The following is a 25,037-nucleotide window of genomic DNA, read 5'->3' as shown; positions in this document are numbered from 1 at the left end:
AACTGGGAGCCAGTGTAAAGACCTGAGGACAGGTGTGATGTGCTCTGATTTCCTGCTTCTGGTCAGAATTCTGGCAGCAGCGTTCTGGATGAGCTGTAACTGTCTGACTGTTGAAGTCAGAGTTACAGTATTAGCCCCCCTGAATTATTAGCCCCCCCTGTTTATTTTTTTCTCCAATTTCTGTTTAATGGAGAGAAGATTTCTTCAACACATTTCTAAACATAATAGTTTTAATGACTCATTTCTAATAACTGATTTATTTTATCTTTGCCATGATGACAGTAAATAATATTTGACTAGATATTCAGATTATCAACTAGATTATCAAGACACTTCTATACAGCTTAAAGTGACATTTAAAGGCTTAACTAGGCTAATTAGGTTAACTAGGCAGGTTAGGGTAAATAGGAAAGTTATTGTATAATGATGATTTGTTCTGTAGACTATCGCAAAAAATATAGCTTAAAGGGGCTAATAATTAAATTAAAAACTGCTTTTATACTAGCCAAAAAAAAAAAAACAACAACAACACAAATCAAAATAAATAAATTAATGATAAATAACAACAAATGGAATAAATATATGAATGTATGAAAAAACGAATTAAAAAAAATCAATATATGAATAAATAGAAACAAATTAATAAACAAATTAATTAATAAATACAGTGTGTTGGTTTTCCTGAGTGTGTCATAGTGAAAGGACGTCAGCGATGCGGAAGTGTGTTTTACAGCAGAGGGCGCTGCTGACAAACACTGCACAAATACAGCTTTACATATGAGGAGTTTCAGCTCTTCAACACTCAACTCTACGGGGGAAATTCTAAGAGATAATGCCATTGTATTTGTGTCTGTGTGTGTATGTGAATGCATATGTGTGTGTCTATTCGTCACATACGATCACCGTAATCTTCAGCTGAATAATGAAGAATGATGAAACTTCATCATGAGTTTCATCACGTCTCTTTCACTTTCTGAAAAGGTAAGCACTTGTTTTTGACCTCATTTTAAGTCTAAAGGAAATTTGCATTAAGATATTGTCATGTTCAAGCAAATAATATGTGCTTAAACATGAAAATATGTTAATATAAATGTCCTTTAGGCTAAAAGAATGCAGCATTTTTTGTATTTACTTTTGATAATGTAAGAACATCAGTTTAAAATAATCAGCTGCTTGCGTTTGTTTACTTGTATTGTTTTATTATCATATACTGTATTGAAATGTCAAATCTCCATTAAAGTTTGTTCAGCTAGTTAACTGTAGATGGAAACAGAAAGTTTCAGTTAACAGGTGCAGCTTCATGATCAGATAAAATGATGATGATGATGAAAACCCCATTGCAAAAACAAGTGCGAGAGTTTCATTATATCTATGACTAAAATTAAATTGAAAAAAATTAAATTAAAAAAATTCAATAGAATTAAAAGGGGGAAAATTGAGAAAAATAACAAGGAATGTGTTTTTAAAAGCTTTACATTATTTTTATTTAAATATGCGGAGCACAAAATTAGTCATAAGTATACTTTCTTTATAAATTAAGATTTATACATGATCTGAAAGCTAAATAAACCTTGCATCAATGAATTGTTTGTTATAATCAGACAATATTTGGCCTGAAATACACCTGTTTTAATAAAAAGTTAAAAAAAAAATTATAAGACAAAATTAAACGATGGCTAATTGTGTATTTGAATGTATAATGTGTGTTTTTTTTAAGCTTTACATTATTTGTATTTAAATATGTGGCGCACAAAACCAGTCATAAGTATATATATATTTTTTTTAAATGTTGTCTTTTAGTTAAATGTTATCTTAAAGCGAAATAAATTAATGTATTTACATTAATGTATTGTTTGTCATGATTGGACAATATTTGGCCTGAAATACATCTGTTTCAATAAAGAGTTTGATTATTTTTATAAGATGAACTTAGTTGAACTCTAACAAGGGCTAGTTGTGTTACCGAATGTTGAATGTGTTTTTTATATGTGGCCCACTAAACCAATCATAAGTATAATTTGCTCTAAAATACATGATCTTAAAGCTAAATAATCTTTCCATTAATCTATTGTTTGTTATGATTGGACAATATTTGGCTAAAATACACCTGTTTAAATAAGAGTATGATTATTTATATAAAACTTAGTTGAACTTAAACAAAAGCTAGTTGTGTAACCGAATGTGGAATAAGGTTGTCATGATACTGGGATTCACTACCAATCCATACTGAAATTTTTAAAAAGGTCAATTTCTGATATCGATTGGTACCAAATTCCAGGACCGTGACAACCCTAATGTGGAATGTGTTATTTATTTATTTATTTATTTACATTATTTGTATTTAAATATGTGGACCACAATATCTGTCATAAGTATCACTTTATAGTAATTGAGATTTACAGTATATATGATCTGAAAGCTAAATAACCTTTCCGTTAACGTATTGCTTGCTAAGATTTGAAAATATTGGGCCCAAAATACTTGTTTCAATAAGTTTGATTTTTTTAAACCTAGATGAACTTAAACTAGGGCTAGTTGTGTATACACATTTGCAATGTGTGTGTTTTTTAAAACATTCCATATAAGTATATACTGTATTTTTTTACAAATTGAGATTTATACATGATCTGAAAGCTAAATAAACCTTGCATTCATGTATTGTTTGTTATGATTGGACAATATTTGACTAAAATACACCTCTCTAAATAAGAGTTTGATTATTTTTATAAGACAAACCTAGTTGAACTTAAACAAGGGCTTGCTGCATAATCAAATGTGGAATAGGGTTGTTACGATATTGGAATTCGGTACAAATCCATATTGAAGATTTTAAAACGTCCATTTCCGATACCTATTGGTATCGATTGGTACCGAATTCCAGGATCGTGACAACCCTAATGTGCAATATGTTTTTTTTTTATTAAATGGACCACAAAGCCAAACATAAGTATAATTAGCTTATACAAATTTAGGTTTATACATGATCTGAAAGCTAAATAATCTTTCCATTAATGTATTGTTTGTATTGGTCAGACAATACTTGGCCCGAAATACATCTATTCAATTCAATTCAATTCACCTTTATTTGTATAGCGCTTATACAATGTAGATTGTGTCAAAGCAGCTTCACATAAAAGGTCATAGTAAATAGGAACAGTGTAGTTCAGTTTGTAGTGTTTAAGTTCAATTCAGTTTAGCTCAGTTCAGTGTGGTTTAATAATCACTACTGAGAGTCCAAATATTGAAGGGCAAATCCAATGATGCGCAGCTCTACAGATCCCGAACCATGCAACCAGTGACATCTCTTTCAATAAAAAGTAAATTATTTTTAATAAGACTAACCTAGTTGAACTTAAACAAGGGCTAGTTGTGTAATCGAATGTGGAATAAGGTTGTCATGATACTGGAATTCGGTACAAATCCATACTGAAATTTTTAAAAAGGTCCATTTCTGATACTGATTATTACCAAATTGCATTATCGTGACAACACGAATGTGGAATGTGTTTTTTTTTTTTTTAAGTTTTACATTATTAATTAATTTTATTAATTAATTTTACATTATTAATATAATTTTACATTATTATATATTATTTTCATTTAAATATGTGGACCAGTGTTTAAAATTGAGATTTATACATGATCTGAAAGCTAAATAAACCTTCCATTAATGCATTGTTTGTTATGATTAGACAATATTTGGCCGAAATATATCTATTTCAATAAAGAATTTGATTATTTTTTTATAAGACGAACTTAAACAGGGGCAAGTATTGGAAAATAATGTTGAGTGTGTTTTTAAAAGTTTTACATTATTTGTATTTAAATATGTGGAGCACAAAGCCAATCGTGAGTATCACTTTTAAGAAATTGGGATTTATGCATCATCTGAAATCAACCTTGCATTAATGTATTGTTTGTTAATATTGGGCAATATTTGCCCTGAAATACGCTTACTGGCCACTTTATTAGGTACACCTGTCCAACTGTTCGTTAATGCAAAGCTCTAATCAGCCAATCACATGGCAGCAACTCAATGCATGTAGGCATGTAGACATGGTCAAGACGATCTGCTGCAGTTCAAACTGAGAATGGAGGAAGAAAGGGAATTTAAGCGACTTTGAATGTGGCATGGTTGTTGGTGCCAGACTGGTCTGAGTATTTCAGAAACTGCTGATCTACTGGGATTTCCACGCACAACCATCTCTAGGGTTTACAGAGAATGGTCTGAAAAAGAGAAAATATCCAGTGAGCGGCAGTTCTGTGGGTGCAAATGCCTTGTTGATGCCAGAGGTCAGAGGAGAATGGTCAGACTGGTTCCGGCTGATAGAAAGGGAACAGTAACTCAAGTAAGGACTCATTACAACCGAGGTCTGCTGAAGAGCATCTCTGAACACACAACAAGTCCAACCTTGAGGCAGATGGGCTACATCAGCAGAAGACCACACCGGGTGCCACTCCTGTCAGCTAAGGACAGGAAACTGAGGCTACAATTCACACAGGCTCACCAAAATTGGACAATAGAAGATTGGAAAGCGTTGCCTGGTCTGATGAGTCTCGATTATGCTGCGACATTCAGATGGTAGGGTCAGAATTTGGCATCAACAACATGAAAGCATGGATGCATCCTGCCTTGTATCAACAGTTCAGGCTGGTGGTGGTGGTGTAAAGGTGTGGGGGATATTTTCTTGGCACACTTTGGGCCCATTAGTACCAATTGAGCATCGTGTCAACACCACAGCCAGATTGAGTATTATGACTGACCATGTTCATCCCTTTATGACCACAGTGTACCCATCTTCTGATGGCTACTTCCAGCAGGATAACACACCATGTCATAAAGCGTGAATCATCTCAGACTGGTTTCTTGAACACGACAATGAGTTCACTGCTCAAATGGCCTCCACAGTCACCATATCTCAATCCAATAGAGCACCTTTAGGATGTGGTGGAACAGGAGATTCGCATCATGGATGTGCAGCTGACAAATCTGAATATCTGGAATATGAGACAAAAAAAATCCAAATATTGAAAAATAAAATCATCTTTAAAGTTCTCAGCAATGCATATTAATAATCAATCCTTACATTTTGATATATTTTTAGTAGGAAATGTACTAAAAGTCTTAAAGGAATATAATCTTTACTTGATATTCTCACAATTTTGACCCATACAATGTATTTTTGACTATTGCTAAAAGTATAGTCCTGCAACATAAGACTGGTTTTGTGGTTCAGGGTCACACTATATGACTGATTAAGCTCATGCTTTCAGTTAAGTCCATTATGTAATTGCGAGCATGTTTATAAGTACATGATTTATATTTAAAGCAGTCGAGGTGCTGCATCTACACAACACCTACATAACAGCAACATCAACTAATTCTGGCTAATGGCACACAATATGCAAACACGTGAATCCATTCAGCATTTGTTTACAGTAACATGAATGATGTACAAGCATTTTGTATTACATAAAATGTCTTTCACAAAACTTACACTGACTGGTGGCCACTTTATTAGGTACATCATTAAGGCAAAAATTAAACAAGCTGATCATATGAAAATGGTCAAGATGATCTGCTGAAGGTCAAACTAGCAGAAGGTTTAATACAGTTTCTTAATTATGGTGGCTTGAGAAAGCCAACATACTGTTACACTACATAAACGTATTATTCTTCCATCTAAATCTTCTTATGCTATTTTAAGAACGCATCTCATACTACAACCACCGAACTAACTCCAAACTATACTCAATTAAGTTGTTATATTTTTTTCCAACTGATCTGACTTACGTTTTTTCCAAAACTGACCTGGAAAATTCGGAAAAGTCCCATTGACTTAACATTGGGCCAAACTTTGTGACCTCATAACTTTGGACCAGGCTGTCATACAGACTTAAGATTGGGCTCATTTAGCTCATTTAGACTACCAATCTGCCAATCACTGATGACCTTTCAGCTTATTAGCCACACCCTAGCAACCACTTACAGCACCCTAGCAACTGTCCCATAGACTTCTATTGTAAAAAAAACTGCCATTGACTTTACATTGGACATACTAACAACACACTAGTTCATACTAGCAATATACTGATCCATACTAGAAACATATTAACAACACATTAATCATATGTAATCATATCTAGCAACATGCTAATTCATACTAAATTCATTCTAGAACCATGCTAATTTATGTTAGCAACTGCCTAGCAACTACTCAGAACACCTTAGCAACCGCCTAGCAACACCTTAGTAACCACCTAGGACACCCTAGCAATGCCTTAGCAACCACCTAGGACACTCTAGCAACAGTTTAGCAACGCCTTAATAACTATCAGAACCCCCTAGCAACCACTCAGAACGCCCTAGCAATGCCTTAGCAACCACTTAGCAACACCTTAGCAAACACCTAGCAACTACTCAGAACACCCTATCAACCACATCAGCAACACCTTAGCAACCACCTAGCAACCACTCAGAACACCACAGCAACCGCCTAGCAACACTATAGCAACCACTTGGGACAAACTAGCAACCGCCGAGCGACCAATCAGTACACCTTAGCAACAGCCTAACAATGCCTTAGCAACCACCTAGGACACTCTAGCAACTGTCTAGCAACGCCTTAGTAACCACTAAGAACACCTTAGCAACCACTCAGAACACCCAAGAAATGCCTTAGCAACTATCTAGAACACCCTAGCAACCACCCAGCAATGCCTTAGCAATCACACAAACTAGCAACACCCTAGCAACCACTCAGAACACCCTAGCAACATCTTAGCAACCACATAAAATACCCTAGCAATGCCTTAGCAACTACACAGAACATCCTAGCAACCACCTAGCAACACCTTAACAATTACCTGCAACACCCTAGCAACCTCCTAGCAACACCTTAGCAACTGCCTAGCAACCACCAAGAACACCTTAGCAACCGCCTAGCAACACCTTAACAACCAGAAAAAACACCCTAGCAACGCTTTAGCAACGACTCAGAACCCCTTAGCAATTGCCTAGCAACCACTCAGAACACCCTAGCAACCACTCAGAACCCGGTTTCCCCCATACTCCGGTTTCCCCCACAGTCCAAACACATGTGATTTAGGTGAATTGAATAAACTAAATTTAAATTAGTGAATGAGTGAAAGTGAATGAGTGTGTGTGTGAATGGGAAAATGTATGGGTGTTTCCCAGTACCGGGTTGTGGCTGAAAGTGCATGCGTTTTGTAAAAAAATATATGCTGTAATAGTTGTCGGTTCATTCCACTGTGGCAACCCCTCATAAATAAGGGACTAAGCCGAAGAAAATGAACAGTGTTGTGCTCCTATAATAAGGATCTTTTAAATAAAATCAAACTGCCTCAAATGTGAATTCGGCTGCAGAACACTTGTTCCCAGCTAAGCCACAATTTTCTCTTCACACGCCGAAAAAGGTCATTGTTTCTGTGAATATGAGCTGTGGCGAACACACACTGCCAGAGATTTGCTGCCATCAGCAGTTTCAGTGTGAATAATGGTAGGATATGACACCACTAGCTTCTGTGTGCTTTAAATATGATTACACTCTAGAGATGGAGGCTGGAGAACGCCGGACAAACATCGCAGCTTCTCCATGATGGACATCCAGCATTCTTCAGCCTCCGGCGTCTAGACTGCAGCTCTGCTCAAGAAGTTCGGCCATAGGAGAAATGATCGTGCCCAACTGAGCCTGGTTTCTCTCGAGGTTTTTTATCCTTCACTTTGGTCAATTGGTGAAGTTTGTTCCTTGATACTGGCTTGCTTGGTTTGGGACTTGTAGAGCACCACATCGATGGACTTGCTCTTCAGTGTTTGGATTTTCAGCATTGAAATTTAAACCACACTGAACTGAACTTCAACTCTGAAAACTGGACTGACAGTTTTAATTGACTATAATCTTCTCTGTGAAGCTGCTTTGACACAATCTACATTGTAAAAGCGCTAGAGAAATAAAGGTGAATTTAATTGAAAAGAGATGATGAATGCTTGATTCTGATTGGCTGATGAGCATTTTAGGGTCTGCAGTTATTTTCATAAAAAGGCACAGCTAAAGTAGTTCCGGCAGGTTTTGGTTTTAGGTGCATGATGGCTCATTCACACCGAATGCATCCTTGCTTCTTAAAAACACTTGATGCGGCACTCTGGAATGTGCCACTATGGGGGAAACCGGAGCACCCGGACGAAACCCGCGCCAACAGAGGAGAACATGCAAACTCCACACAGAAACGCCAACTGGTTCAGTCAGGACTCGAACCGGTGAGCATTTTGCTGTGAGCTGACAGTGCTAACCACTGAGCCACCGTGCCGCCCCTGAATTAAAATGTTTATTGAATTATTAGAAAAAGAAACACTCTAGACCAGTGTTTCCCAACCCTGTTCCTGGAGGCACACCAACAGTTCATGTTTTGGATGTCTCCCTCTTCTGACCCATTAACTTCAGGTTTTGGAGTCTCTTCTAATGCAGAGTTTCCCAACCCTGTTCCTGAAGGCACGCCAACAGTACACATTTTCATCCTCTCCCTAATCAAACACACCTGAAACAACTCATCAGAACATTAGAAGAGACTCCAAAACCTGAAGCTAATGGGTCAGATGAGGGAGACATCCAAAACATGAACTGTTGGTGTGCCTCCAGGAACAGGGTTGGGAAACACTGCTCTAGACCAAGCAGACTGAAAAATCAGACTGATGAAGATACTGAACCATCACATTTAAATAATCACAATGAACAGCAACCTGAGACACCACTCAGTGATGAGAGGAGGGTGACTGACACTCAAGAAATGTGTGCATCTATTATTGCTGGAGTGGAGTAACAGTGGAGTAGCAACTAGTGTTGTAACTTCTGTAATATCAGACATGGAAGAACTGGTGCATGAAATACATTCTGATATTAAAAGTAATGTAATGAATTTTCTTCGGCGACGCAGTGGCGCAGTAGGTAGTGCTGTCGCCTCACAGCAAGAAGGTCGCTGGTTTGAGCCTCGGCTAGGTCAGTTGGCATTTCTGTGTGGAGTTTGCATGTCCTGCGTTCAAGTGGGTTTCCTCCGGGTGCTCCGGTTTCCCCCACAGTCCAAAGACATGCGGCACAGGTGAATTGGGTAGGCTAAATTGTCCGTAGTGAGTGTGAATGAGTGTGCATGGATGTTTCCCAGAGATGGTTTGCAGGTGGAAGGGCATCCGCTGCATAAAACAAATGCTGGATAAGTTGTCGGTTCATTCCGCTGTGGCGACCCCAGATTAATAAAGGGACTAAACTGAAAAGAAAATGAATGAATGAATGAATTTTCTTCCAGCAAATGATTTTGCAACAGCATCCCAGACAGATGACGGCTTTAGTAGTCTGAATAATCCATTCACATGTCTAAACACAGAACACAAATGGAAGAAATATGTCAAGGACAAATGGGCTGTTGTTGATCCTACTGAGATCAAGCTAGGGGTACGATTTGACAGATTGAATCGAGTGACAAGGACTTACGATCGAGTTCCTGTAACCGACTAGTTCATTTACATTCCCCCTTTTGAACACGTTGCAGTTTTTAGAAATTCTGATATGTGTAAACATATGACAAGTCCAAGTGCGAGTACATCTGTCTATAAAGACTTTTGTGATGGGGAATCATGTAAAAACCACCCGCTTCTCAGTAAACGTAAATATGCACTTCAGATACAGTTCTACTATGATGATTTTGAATCTGCCAATCCGCTGGGCTCAAAGCAAGGCATTCACAAAATTGGAGTAATTTACTTTATTCTCAGGAAAAATGAATTCAAGTTTACTGAACATACATTTTGTCACGATCACCAGTGATCATAACTCCCAGATCGCTGGATCTCACACACAAACACACATGGACTACAATTCCGCCATTAATGGACTACATATTCAGTCATGCCACACACATACTCACACTTGCTCCAAGTCTCTACCAAACGGCAACCTCCCGCTCTTCCTCGGGAAGCCAATACGGAAGTAACTGAAACTGCAATTCATCTAAATTCCGCTTCTGGCTCCATAATAGAGCAAATTGCAATTGAGCCCACTGTTAGAATGGCCAACTTTACAGCAGAAAAAAAGGTGTTTACAGCCTGGTACAAAGAACGATTTTGGTTCATATAGCTATTATTACCCTCCATGACAACTGTGAGGGGGTGAATTTTTTTATAATTCATCCATTTCCTTTATATTAGGTTATATTAAGTTTGCATAATTAAGGGCGTGGCACTTTGAGTGACAGCTAGGTCTCGCTGGTCGCCGTCACTTCACCTCAGCTGAATCCGGCAGATTAGCCACTGATCTCGGCATATTCATCGTATTTTTGTTTTGTTTTATGTGGCTTTACACAGTCAGCTGCCTTTTGGACTTATTTCTTACAATTATCAGATGATATGGGATGCTGTGTGCACTTAATTGTGCTCACAAACCATTCACGTGGCCTCAGTTTTCCATGTGACTAAAGTTATATACTTGCATACCATCTCTATAAATGTATTAATATTTTTCTTTAGACCCGTAAAGCACTCCAGAATGTGACAGATTGATTAGCTGTAGGCTCTAGATCAGTCATCTGAAGCGTTATCATACAGTGTTATGCCTGGATTTCATCAATAGTCTTGCATTTACTAACACAGACTATATCTGAAGAGTTTGGAAGTATTCCGCGTTTCTTCCTGTAGAAAAACGTCATAAGAACAATGTTTAGTGGCTCAATGTATTACTACAGTGTTTTTAAAAGTCTAAACACTTTATTGATATAGTGTACAGCCAAGTACATGTGGTCAGAACACAAACGAGTCGCAGGTAATAAAGTATCAAGCGTTTCTCCCAAAGTAGTCTGTCTGCCAGGTCTAAGCAAAGTGCCAGCAGGTGTCTGTAGTTCCGCTCACTCTCCGCCTCTTTGCCCTTGTTTGGTATCGTGGGTGCGATGACGCGCGAACAAAATGGCGACGGTTGGCCGCACCTACTTGTAGCTTCTTTTGCAGTGTTCAGAAACCAATGGGTGACGTCACGGATACCATATATTTTACAGTCTATGGTCTCTACTATTTACACTCGCACCACCTGAGGATCGTCAGGGACTGATTACAAACACCATTTAAGCAGCACACACACTCATTCACATTGCTGAGTCTTGTTTTCTGTAAAGTGACATTACGACGCGTTTCTCTTAGTCTTGTTCCTCCGTGTTTTTGATCTTTGCCTGGTTTCCCTTTCCCCTTGTCTGCCGCCTGTCTACCGACCTCTCGCCTGTGTTTGACTACGATTCTGGACTGCCTTTATACATCTGTTTGCACCTGTGTTGACCATTGCCTCCCTGACTTTGAATAAACCTGCACGTGGATCCTAAACTTCAACTGTCTCTGTCACTCCCCGTGTTACACATTTATTGTCATGCACAGGATATTAAGAACTATGGATCTGATGTGTTGTACTCACTCCACGGAAGACATCCATCAGCCTACATGTTTAATTTAGTTTGTTAAGTGCAAAGATTCGTTTCAAAACTATTTCTATATTCAGTTCTAATTTCCAGCATCTGAATAAATGAACAATAATAATGAAGTGTGGTCAAAAAACCAACACAATCTCACGGCAATTCGTAACTTTTTGATTTAGCGGCTAATTCGTACAATTTAGTACGATTTGCTCATCCGCCAATGATGGTTGGGTTTAGGGGTGGGGGTCCTTTTTAAACTCGTACAATTTCGTACGACTGAACTCGTACGAATTAGCCACTAAACTGTCAAAACGTAAAATACTTACGTTTCCTCGTGAGATCAGGCTGCAAAAAACTGAGTTATATCCAAACACCTATTATTATGCCCCATATGGTGATGCGGACGTCTCCAAAACCCCACAGGTGGACAAATCTAAACTTGTTTTTATTAAAACAAATATAAATATGCATATAATAAATAATACTGCTAATAATAATAACATTATACAAATGTAAATGGTCATGAAAAAACTGAAAAGCCCCCCGAGGTGAAGGCATGGAGGCAGTGGTTTTTATACTTATGTAATATTTTATTCCTTTAATTCTTTTTCATTTGTAAAGATATTTGTGTATTGCTGTACATCCTGTGTGTATTAATCAATGTGCAAGCGTTTGGACTCACATAGGCGCATAACTAACGCGCTGGACTTTAGAGCATCTTTTAGTTGGTCAATGAATGGCACGGTCTGTTTTAGTTCTTCAAAGTTGCGACGCACCAACAATGTGCCTAAACACACCTCCTTTACAGACCAGCACACCCATGAGTCCACAAAGCAGTGCAAATGTATTTGCTTTTTAAACAATGGGGCGCAAAATGTAAAATTAGGGTTGCGCTGGTCTGAAAATAGCAACAAATCACGCCAAACACGTTTTGCGCAGGGTGTATGATAAGGCTATTACTGTTTTATTTTGCTTAACATGTATAGGTAGCTTCAGTTCTTGTATGTAACTCAACTCAATTTATTTCTATAGCACTTTCAACAAACCACAATGGGTACCAAAGTGCTGTACATAAAACACATAAACAGCATGCAAATATACACAAAAACCAAAATACATAAACTCGCATCACATGATTAAAAGCTAAAGAAAATAAGCGTGTTTTCAGTGACCTCTGAAAAGTCTCAAAAGTTGGAGCTGTTCTTAAGGAGAGTGGAAGGTCATTCCAGACTCTTGGAGCTGCTACTGAGAAAGCTTTATCACCTCGACATTTTAAGCACGATCGTCGAACTTGCTGATAGAGACGATCCTTAGCGCGAAGATATCTCACATGTTGGTGTATAATAATTAGCTCAGAAATATACTCAGGGGCAGAAATGTACTCTGCCCATATAAAAATGGGAATGTGTTTACCTCCTTTTCCACCTGGGGATACTCTTCCCGAGGCCCTCAGACTATGCAGAGTCACTGATCCGATCCAAGACCAGTGACGAGATGATCCCAAGGTTTCCATATCCTGGACCAGGCCGTATCCTGAGCAGCTACTGTGGTGGTCATGGAGGAGTGAAGAGCATGAGACTGATTCCTGTGACGCTCCAGAGACAGACGAGTCTTTGCTGAGGCCAGCTTCCAGCCTCCGCCGCTGAGACTGCAGCTCTGTACAAGACGTTTGGCCAGCGGAGAAATTAAAATGGTCGTGCCCAACTGAGCCTGGTTTCTCTCAAGGTTTTTTTTTCTTCACTTTCACCATTTAGTGAAGTTTTTTTTCCCTCTCCGCTGTCGCCACTGGCTTGCTTGGTTCGGGATCTGTAGAGCTGCGCATCGTTGGATTTGCTCTTTAGTGTTTGGACTCTCAGTAGTGATTATTAAACCACACTGAACTGAGCTCAACTGAACTGAACTTAAACACTACAAACTGAACTACACTGTTCCTATTTACTATGACCTTTTATGTGAAGCTGCTTTGACACAATCTACATTGTATAAGCGCTATACGCGAAAAAACGATGTCAGAAAACACATCCTGTGGCCATGGAAAATATGTTCATCTGTTTCAGAAAGGTCAAATTATAAAGAAAATTTAACCAGAACTCTACTAAAACTGGAGGGATAGTTCACGCAAAAATGAAAACTTACTCTATTTACTCTCCCTCAGGTGGTTCCAAATCTTTACTAGTTTCTTTCTTCCATTAAACGCAAAAGAAGATATTTTGAAGAATGCTGAAAACCTGTAACCATTGACTTCTATAGTAGGAAAAACTATTGAAGTCAATAGTTGACACCTTTTGTCAAAAATGCAGTATTATCTGAGAGTACAGCTTTGAATCAAGCCCGTTTTTTAACCCTCCTCCAGTTTATGAAGCCACTCCGAAGAACGAATGACACAAATAATAGCAGGTTGACAAAATAGCTTGTGGTTGCATGACGGAAGTCTCTCGGCTTAGAGAGAGAGATGACACTTCCTGAACTTCCTTGAACCCTCTCAGGCCATTCGCTGTAGCTATAAAAGGACACCAAATCCTTAGTCAGCATTACCAACTCAACCTACTTCCCATTTCTGATCAGCCTTCGAGTTATTGCCTTTTTTATTTTGCCTTTACTTTTTTTGACTATGTTCGGTGCATTTAAGGTCAGCCTTTAATCAAAATAGAAACGAGAGGTAAGCATCATCATCTTATTTTATATTATCTACATGCAACATCTACTTAAAACTGCTCTGAACTTGTAAAGCATATTAAAGAGTGTTTGACTTTGCTGTAATGTCATTGTATGCGTTGACCTCAGCAGGTTTGCGGATTGATGTTGCAAGCTCTGATTACGTTATATGTACAGATTAAAAGAAGTCAATGTTTGCACAGACTTAGTATCTGCTGAACTATATATATATGAGAGTTACTAAAAATGCTGCTGTGTTTTTAGTAGTGACTGCTCTGTTTTGAGCTCTAGTTGAGTTGGGTTTACCTCAACAACTGTGGATAAAGTTTAGATAGATCGTAGAATGAAGCTTGAAATGAATTGCATCTCACTCAACGTGTTATTCAACTAAATCAAATCTGACGCAAAAAATAATTCGTTTTGTCATGTCTTGAGTTTGGAGCGTGCATGTTTTATGCGTGTATGGACAAAATTATATAATGCTAATAATAATATTAATAATAATGCATGATTAATATAAAAGATCAAGTTTTTGAGATAACTGCCATATTTGAACAACGTTTGAAGTTTAAAAATGATTGTTTTAGAATTTTGTTCAGCATTTCAGAACAGCAGACTCAAAACGTGTCAATTAGAACAGCTTCTATAGATGACAGTAAATTAGTGATGCACTACTTTATTAAAATGAGCTGAAATGGCATCCAGCATTTTAAATGCAGACTTCGTTATGCAGTCAGCGGAATTTTACTTTCTGAACACAAAACGCACCGAAAAATAATATTAATGAAATGTATCAGTTATGGATGGATGTGGTGGTTATTGATCAACAAATGCACTGTTTATATGCATATTAAAGATATGCATTGCATATTATGGTATTAAGTCAATAAATTTCAAAAACATTCTTATTGTACACTACTTATTTCAAATGAGCTGAATCAACACAAATCCTGAGACTTTTTTAGAGATGACTTAAAAGTTTTATGTTCAATCCACTTTAATTTGTAAAAATGATTAAGCTAACTTAATCAGTTCATGTTGGGTCAACATTAAGGATTTGGGTGAAACCCAGCATTTTTTACAGTGTTGACTGCAAATAATGCAATCAAGTGGAATTTTACTTTTAGAACACAAAATGGGCCAATAATAACAACAACAACAACAACAACAACAACAACAACAACAACAACAACAACAATAATAATAATAATGATAATAAAATGTGTCAGTTATGGATGGATGTGGTGGTTATTGATCAACAGATTCTATAATCAAATAAATTTTTATATGCATATTAAAGTTTCTCAACTGCCATATTTGAACAACGTTTGAAGTTTAAAAATGATTGTTTTAGAATTTAGTTCAACATTTCAGAACAGCAGACTCAAAACGTGTCAATTAGAACAGCTTCTATAGATGACAGTAAATTAGTGATGCACTGCTCAACTACTAAATGCAACAAGAAAGTTAATAATACACTCAAAAAATAATTTTTTACTGCTTGTTTAAAGTACTAATTTAAATATGAGCTAAATCAACAGAATTCCTGAGTTTTTTTTTTTTTTTACTTTTTATTTAAGATTTTTTCAAAATATATATATATATTTTTTTTTTTTACAGAACATCCCCTTCCCCAACAATTTAACCCCTTACACATGAGGTGATCCATAAAATAAATAAATAAAAAGCAATAATGAAATTATAATAAACAATAAAATAATAATAATAAACAAAAAATTAAAATAGTAACAAAAAAAATAATAAAAATAAATAAATAAAAAATAAAGAATAAATAAATAAATAAAAAGCAATAATGAAATTATAATAAAAAATAAAATAATAATAATAAATAAAAAATTAAAATAGTAACAAAAAAAATAAAATAAAAATAAATAAATAAAAAATAAAGAATAAATAAATAAATAAAAGGTATTGCCATCTTAATTACTTTACGGGGATACACTTGTACATCAAGTTACATTGCGTTGCATTGTAGTTACATCAAATTACGGTGACAGTAGGTTGAGCAACTTCTAAATATGTCATAATACTTTTCCACCTCTTCAGAAAAATATCAGTCTTCATTTGTAGACATGCAGTCATTTTTTCCATTATATAGACCTGTTTAAGTCTCTGAATCCACTGAGCCACCTTTGGAGAACTTTCTTCCATCCAGTGTACTGTTATCATTTTTTTTGCAACCAGTAATAATAAATCTTGTGTCTTCATTAAACATTTCTTTGGACAGTGCTCCCAGTAAGCACACAACTGGATCGAGGGGAATTTCTATATCTAGTATCTTATCTATTTCTTTTTTTAACATTTTTCCAAAATTCTTGAATCTTAGGTCAGTCCCAAAAAATGTGGGTATGATCTGCAATTTTACCACATTTTCTCCAACACAAAGCTACAGATGGTCCTTTTACATTACAAAAGGAGTATTAAAGTACCTCATTTTTACTTTCCAATCAAATTCTTTCCACAATTGACTATTAATTCCCTTATGACATCCTTCACATAACTCAGTCAGTCATGAGTTTTTTAGGGTCGACGTACTTGTTTTATGTTCAATCGAAGTTTGCAAAAACCATTAAGTTAACTTAATCGATTTGTGTTGGGACAACATGAACTTAATTTGGTTTATGTTTGAGCCACTTAAATTTGTACAAATGATTAAGTTAGCTTAATTAATTCGTCTTGGGTCAACATGAAGGAATTGTGGGGAACCCAGCAATTTTTACAGTGTACACTCAAAAATGACTTTTGTTTAAACTTTGATTAAACTACTTAAAATGAGTAGAAACAACACACTGCTTACATTGGGGGCGGGGGGGGGGGGGGGGGGGGGGGGGGTTATGTACAATCCACCTAAATTTGTACAAATGATTGAATTAACTTAATTGATTTGTGTTGGGTCAATATGACTGTTTTGTCATTGTGTGGAACCCAGCATTTTTTACAGTGTCGACATCATAATGCAATCAAGTGGATATGAGCTGAATCAACACACTTCTTAGGATTTTTTTAGGGTCAACTTAATTGTTTTATGTTCAATTCACTAAAATTTGTAAAAACAACTAAGTTAATCCAATGGGAGGCTCTTGTGTTGGGTTAACATGAAGGAATTGTGTGGAACCCAGCATTTTTCATAGTCTACACTCAAAAAATGACTTTGCTGTTTGTTTAGACTACTTGAAATGTAAAAATAACTTAATGTGTTATTCAACTAAATCAAATCTGACACAAAAAATAATTCGTTTTGTCATGTCTTGAGTTTGGAGCGTGCTCGTTTTATGCGTGTATGGACAAAATGATATAATGCTAATAATAATATCAATGCATGATTAATATAAAAGATCAAGTTTTTGAGATAACTGCCATATTTGAACAACGTTTGAAGTTTAAAAATGATTGTTTTAGAATTTAGTTCAACATTTCAGAACAGCAGACTCAAAACGTGTCAATTAGAACAGCTTCTATAGATGACAGTAAATTAGTGATGCACTACTCAACTACTAAACGCAACAAGAAAGTTAATAATACACTCAAAAAATAATTTTTTACTGCTTGTTTAAAGTACTAATTTAAATATGAGCTGAATCAACAGAATTCATGAGTTTTTTAGCGTCAACGTACTTGTTTTATGTTTAATCTAAGTTTGCAAAAACAATTAAGTTAACTTAACCGATTTGTGTTGGGACAACATGAACTTAATTTGGTTTATGTTTGAGCCACTTAGTAACTGTTTGTTTAAACTACTTGAAATGAGTTGAAACAACACAATTATCATGTTTTTTGAGGAGACAACTTTGTAAAAATGATTAAATTAACTTAATCGATTTCGGTTGGGTCAATATAAAGGAAGTGTGTGGCACACAGCATTTTTGTTAGTGCAGACATCATTATGCAGTCAACGAAATTTTACTTTCTGAACACAAAACAGGCCAATAATAATAAAAATAAATAAATAAATAATAATAATAAAACACATCAGTTATGGATGGATGTGGTGGTAATTGATCAACAGATTTGATAATCAAATGGACTGTTTATATGCATTAAAGATTAAAGATATGCATTGCATATTATGCACTGTAAAAGGTCATTAATGTTACTTAAAGCGAGTAAACCGATTGCCTTAAAAGCAACTCGTTGACTTTACTTAAAAATAATGTAACTCGAAACTGTTAAGTTCATTCATTCATTCATTTTCTTTTCGGCTAAGTCCCTTTATTAATCTGGGGTCGCCACAGTGGAATGAACCACCAAACTGTTAAGTTGACTTAACTTAATTTTTTGCAATTATGTGATTTTACTCCCTTTTTTAGATACAGTTAACTAATCGCTTTTTGCAGTGTGGTAATATGTCAATAAGTTCCAAAAACATATTCTTGCTGCTTGTTCAAACTACTTATTTAAAATTAGCTGAATCAACACAAATCCTGAGACTTATTTGGGGCAACTTAAATGTTTTATGTTCAAACCACTTAAATTTGTAAAAATGATTAAGTTAACAATGGATTTGTGTTGGGTCAACATTAAGTGATTGTGTGAAACCCAGCAATCTATACAGTGAACACTCAGAAAATGATTTTCGCTGTTTGTTCAAACTACTTACTTCAAATGAGTTGAAACAACACAATTCTTGCGTTTTTGAGGGGGACAGATTAATTCTTTTAAGTTCAATTCACTTAAATTTGTAAAAATTATTCAATTAACTTAATCGAGTAGTGTTAGGTCAATATGAAGGAGAAGCATTTTTTTACAGTGTTGACATCATTATGAAATCAAGTGGAATTTTACATTTAGAACACAAAACGGGCCAATAATAGTAGTAGCAGTAATAATAATAATGAAATGTATCAGGGAACGGGGACTCCGGGTGACCTCTTTTAACAGCGGTCATCCTTAACCTTATGTGCGTAGCGAGGTGCAGCCGCTACGAAACAGTTATGGATGGATGTGGTGGTTATTGATCAACAAATGCACTGTTTATATGCATATTAAAGATATGCATTGCATATTATAGTATTAAGTCAATAAGTTCCAAAAGCATTCTTGCTGCTTGTTCAAACTACTTATTTCAAATGAGCTGAATCAACACAAATCCTGAGACTTTTTTGGGGACGACTTAGAAGTTTTATGTTCAATCCACTTTAATTTGTAAAAATGATTAAGTTAACTTAATTGATTCATGTTGGGTCAACATTAAGGAATTGTGTGAAACCCAGCATTTTTTACAGTGTTGACATCATTATGCAATCAAGTGGAATTTAGAACACAAAATGGGCCAATAATAACAACAACAACAACAATAATAATAACAATAACAACAACAACAACAATAATAATAATAATAATAATAATAATAATAATAATAATAATAATAATAATAATAATAATAAAATGTGTCAGTTATGGATGGATGTGGTGGTTATTGATCAACAGATTCTATAATCAAATAAATTTTTATTTGCATATTAAAGTTTCTCAACTGCCATATTTGAACAACGTTTGAAGTTTAAAAATGATTGTTTTAGAATTTTGTTCAACATTTCAGAACAGCAGACTCAAAACGTTTCAATTAGAACAGCTTCTATAGATGACACTAAATTAGTGATGCACTGCTCAACTACTAAACGCAACAAGAAAGTTAATTATACACTCAAATAATAATACTTTTTTGCTGCTTGTTTAAAGTACTAATTTAAATATGAGCTGAATCAACAGAATTCATGAGTTTTTTAGCGTCAACGTACTTGTTTTATGTTCAATCTAGGTTTGCAAAAACAATTAAGTTAACTTAACCGATTTGTGTTGGGACAACATGAACTTAATTTGGTGAACTTAAAATGTATGAGCCACTTAAATTTGTACAAATGATTAAGTTAGCTTAATTAATGCGTCTTGGGTCAACATGAAGGAATTGTGGGGAACCCAGCATTTTTTACAGTGTACACTCAAAAATTACCTTTGTTTAAACTTTGATTAAACTACTTAAAATGAGTAAAAACAACACACGGCTTACATTTGGGGGGAGGGGGGATGGGGGGCAACCTAATTGTTTTATGTACAATCCACCTAAATTTGTACAAATGACTGAATCAACTTAATCGGTTCATGTTGGGTCAATATGATGGAATTGTGTGGAACCCAGCATTTTTACAGTGTCGACATCATAATGCAATCAAGTGGAATTTTACTTTTAGAACACAAAATGGGCCAATAATAACAACAATAATAATAATAATAATAATAACAATAACAACAACAATAATAATAATAACAACAACAACAACAACAACAATAATAATAATAATAATAAAACAACAACAACAACAACAACAACAATAATAATAAAAATAATAATAATAAAAAAAACAACAACAACAACAACAACAACAATAATAATAATAATAATAATAATAATAAAAACAACAACAACAACAACAATAATAATAATAATAATAATAATAATAATAATAATAAAATGTATCAGTTATGGATGGATGTGGTGGTTATTGATCAACAGATTCTATAATCAAATCAATTTTTATATGCATATTAAAGTTTCTCATTGCATATTATTTGGAGTTATGACAATAAGTTCAAAACATATATTTACTACTTATTTAAAATGAGCTGAATCAACACAATTGTTGAGACTTCTGAGACAACTTAATTGTTTCAAGTTCAATCTACTTAAATTTGTAAAAATGATTAAAATGAACTTTTTAACCATGCAACTTTTTGACCCCGCATTTTTTACCGGGTGTGTTATGGATTGAACAGAGAACAATGAAGTTGTCCCACCAAAACCTTAAGGATTTTGTTGTTTCAACTCATTTTAAACAAGTAGCTAGAACAAGCAACAAAGGTCATTTTTTGAGTGTATGGCAAATGAGTTCACCTAACAATGACAATAATTTCGAAGTTTAGAAGAAGAGTTTGAGCTCAACTGTCTTTGAAATTGTCTTTCGAATTTTAGCAAAGTTTATTTGATATAAATTATAAAACAATTATTTGTACATTTCAATTTGTAGTTCAAAAAGCTTTCGGATCATAGTATAATTAAACATGTATAATACTAAAAGTATGCCAACTGAAGTTAAACTCGATTTTCTAAATACTGTTTAAAGACGGTTGACGCTGACAAAAGAAAAGAACATAAAAATAGATTAAGACTGATTCTTTCATTTGTTGATTGATATTTTTTTTTTTGCCATTTCAAAAGGTCTAAGCGCCGCCTTGTTCCACTCTCTGGTCAGAGTCTGACGGCTTCACAAAGTCAAACTAAAGTGCCGATGGAAACTTTTGAAACCGCAGAGCGCACTTCAGCCTTTGACACTCAAATGCTGTTAATCTGATGGAGAAGGTTGAAAGAATGATCTGTTTTCACACTTTCTTCAAACGACACACTCGTCGTTGTTGTCAAAGTGCAATTGTGTAGAAGTACATGCAAAAGTGCTCTAATTTATTACTAAGACAAGCTAATACTTCACAAACAGAAACTTTAGTGAAGTACATCTCTAAGGCATCCAAACATCGCTTTTGCTTTGTTGTATGTTGATAAAAATGTCAATGACAAAATATTTTTAGGACAGCAGCGTCGTTTCAAAGAGCTCTCAGATACCGATCAAACTGCCGTTCTGTTTCTAAGCAGACCATGTGACAGGAAGTGATAAGACGGTGTCTATACTTTATATTCAAGATGTGAGAGGAAGCCTCAGACTGAGTCATGGTGTGAATTTACTGTATCTGCTGTGGGCGGAAAATTAAGATATTATTAGTCGACTTTCTGTACGTAAAGTGAAGATAATCTCAGACACAATCTAGACTTTAATGAAGACTTTTATAGGCAGTTTAGAAGTCAACATGACTGTCAAATGCATAATATGGTAAGATTTTTAGAACTATCTATTTAAAAATGCAGCAAAGAAACTAATATGATTGATTTCTGTTTTAACTTATTAATAAGTGTGCTTAGTAGTTTGCATATTATTAATGATGCAGGATACATTTAAAGGTCACATATAATTGTATGGCCTGAAAGAGAAAAACTATTGTGACATTTGAAGTCCAATGGGAAGTTTATAAATGATCGCTGAGCTTTTTTAGTCATTGTGATGAAGGACATTGAGGTAATTTTAAAGACAACATCAGCTTATGTATGCAATATACTTTATACTATCAATCCGCTACAGTGATTTTGAGATGCACTACTGTAGTAAATCCAAAAAAATGGCATAACAGAAATAATTAAACTGAATGTTAAGTTTTATAAAAGTTTTCTTATGCCCACAAAGGCTGATGCATTGCAAAAAAAACCTGCAATATTTTACAATTTTATTACAATTTACTTTTACGGTTTTGTGTTTAAATTTTGAACACTTTAAAATGTGATACTTTGATGCAAAGTTGAATTATATATGTTAAAAATGTAATTTATTCATGTGATGCCAAGCTGAATTTCATAATTTAAAGTCTTATATATTCCTGTGATGCAAAGCAAAATCGAATCTTTAGTATCACATGATCCTTTAGATTAAATCTGATTTTCAAGAAACATTTATTATTGTGTATTATTAAAATCATCAAGTAATTAAATCTGTAACAAATTGATATATTTATTGCTAAATTCTTGAAACGACAGTTCAACTTAATAGAAGCTTCTAATGTTTTCATGTACAAATAACTGATGCAAATTATAAAATACCTGTCTTTAAAAGTTCCAGCAAAAAAAATTAATATATATATATATATATATATATATATATATATATATATATATATATATATATATATATATATATATATATATATATATATATACAGTATATATATATATATATATATATATATATATATATATATATATATATATATATATATATATATATATACAGTATATATATATATATATATATATATATATATATATATATATATATATATATATATATATATATATATATATACACACACACACAGTTAAAGACAGAATTATTGGCTGCCCTGTATTATTAGCTCCCTTATTTTTTCAGCACATTTCTAATCATTTTTTCAGCACATTTCTAATCATAATAATTTTAATAACTCATTTCTAATAACTGATTTATTTTATCTTTGCCATGATGACAGTAAATAATATTTCACTAGATATTTTTTCAAGACACTTCTATACAGATTAAAGTGACATTTAAAGGCTTAAGTAGGTTAATTAGGTTAACTAGGCAGGTTAGGGTAATTAGGCAAGTTATTGTATAACGATGGTTTGTTCTGTAGACTATCGAGAAAAAAAAGCTTAAAGGGGCAAATAATATTGACCCTAAAATGTTTTTTAAAACATTAAAAGCTGCTTTTATTCTAGCCGAAATAAAACAAATAAGACTTTCTCCAGAAGAAAAAATATTATCAGACATACTGTGAAAATTTCTTTGCTCTGTTCTACATAATTTGGGAACTATTTAAAAAAATAATAAATTCAAAGGGGGCTAATAATTCTGACTATATATATATATATATATATATAGCTCTTTACAATAAGGTTGTAGTTATTAATTTTACACTATAAAAAATATCCGTAAAATTTGAATATTTACATAAAGTTTTCATTTTTTCCTGTTTATTTATGTTTTTGAATTGCATTATGGGATCTTGATCTTTCAACAATTTTTAACCTTGAAAAGTTTGAAAAAGCGACTTATTGACATTTTTATAGTTTAAAGTGATATACTGTCTGGGTTGGTGTTGTATTTTACAGTAAAAAAAACCTTGTAATAAACTGCGAGTACACTTTCTGTTTTTTTACAGACTTATTTTTCTCTATAATATTTCTTATACATTATATTATTTCACACTACTAAAATATCAATAAAAGTCACTTTGTTAAACTGTAGAGTTGGATTTTCAACATCAACAGTTGACAGAGCAGAGATCAACATCCTATAATGCAATTCACAACCGTAAATTAATAAAAAACACTTGTGAATCACAAAATTTGGAAACTGTTAGTATTTACAGTGTAGTTAAAGCATTTACTAACATAAACCATGAGCAGTACATTTACAGTAATAGTTTTGTTTGTTTTATTTGACGAAGTTTAAAAGAATATACAAACAAATCTATTAAGCCAGATTCATACACATTTCAAAAACTATCGAGAATAAAACAATTAAAAATGCCATTGGCTTTTTTCCAGTGTGGTCTTGGATATAAAACAAAATGAAGGAGCAAATAATAAATGAAGTGAAAATGACAGTCAGCTCAACAACTCACCATAAAAACCTTCTCAGATTTATTCATCTTTGCTAACGTTGGTTAATCAAAATAAAGTTAAGTTGATTGTTAGTTCATGTTAACTCACAGTTCATTAACTAATGTACACTGTATAAAATGCTGAAATATGTTATTCTGATGCTCAAGAAACATTTATTGTTATCATTATTGTCATCAAAGTAATGAAATCTGTAACATTTAGACATATTTAATGCATAATTTGACCTCAAATTTGTGAAACGATAATACAATTTCCTAGTATTATTGTGCACAAATAACTGGTGTCAATAACAAAATGTCTGTCATTAAACATTCCAGCAATATGTATATTAACCTTCTCTGTAACACTTTAAGTCAATAGTACACTGTAAAAAACACTGGTTTCCTTACATTTAAGCTGAATCAAATGAACATTATGGGTCAACTTATATTAAAACAGCTTGAGTAACTTATAAAATTAAGTTAGAACCTGATTAACTCAGTTTAATAAGTTACATTTAACTAAAACAATATGTTGTCATGTCTAATTGATCATATAATCTTTTACAGTGTAGTTACTGTATTTACTAACATGAACCAATAATGAACAATACATTTACAGTATTTGTTTGTTTGATTTATTTGACAAAGTTTAAATTGAC

At 34.1% G+C, this 25,037-nt stretch overlaps 1 protein-coding gene across 1 annotated transcript in view; it reads left to right on the top strand.

The window, feature by feature from the left end:
• The first annotated feature begins 828 nt into the window (after positions 1-828).
• Positions 829-25,037, top strand: part of LOC130244177 (transcriptional-regulating factor 1) — a 59,060-nt gene continuing 34,851 nt past the window's right edge. The window contains exon 1 of the mRNA XM_056476477.1: positions 829-981. The gene's annotated coding sequence lies outside the window, so the exon portion shown is untranslated. The remainder of the gene's footprint in view (positions 982-25,037) is intronic.

The sequence above is a fragment of the Danio aesculapii genome, chromosome 17 (genome assembly GCF_903798145.1).
Source record: "Danio aesculapii chromosome 17, fDanAes4.1, whole genome shotgun sequence".
NCBI lineage: Eukaryota > Metazoa > Chordata > Actinopteri > Cypriniformes > Danionidae > Danio > Danio aesculapii.
The sequence above is the reverse complement of the archived record's forward strand: the minus strand, read 5'-3'. Positions and strand labels throughout refer to the sequence as shown.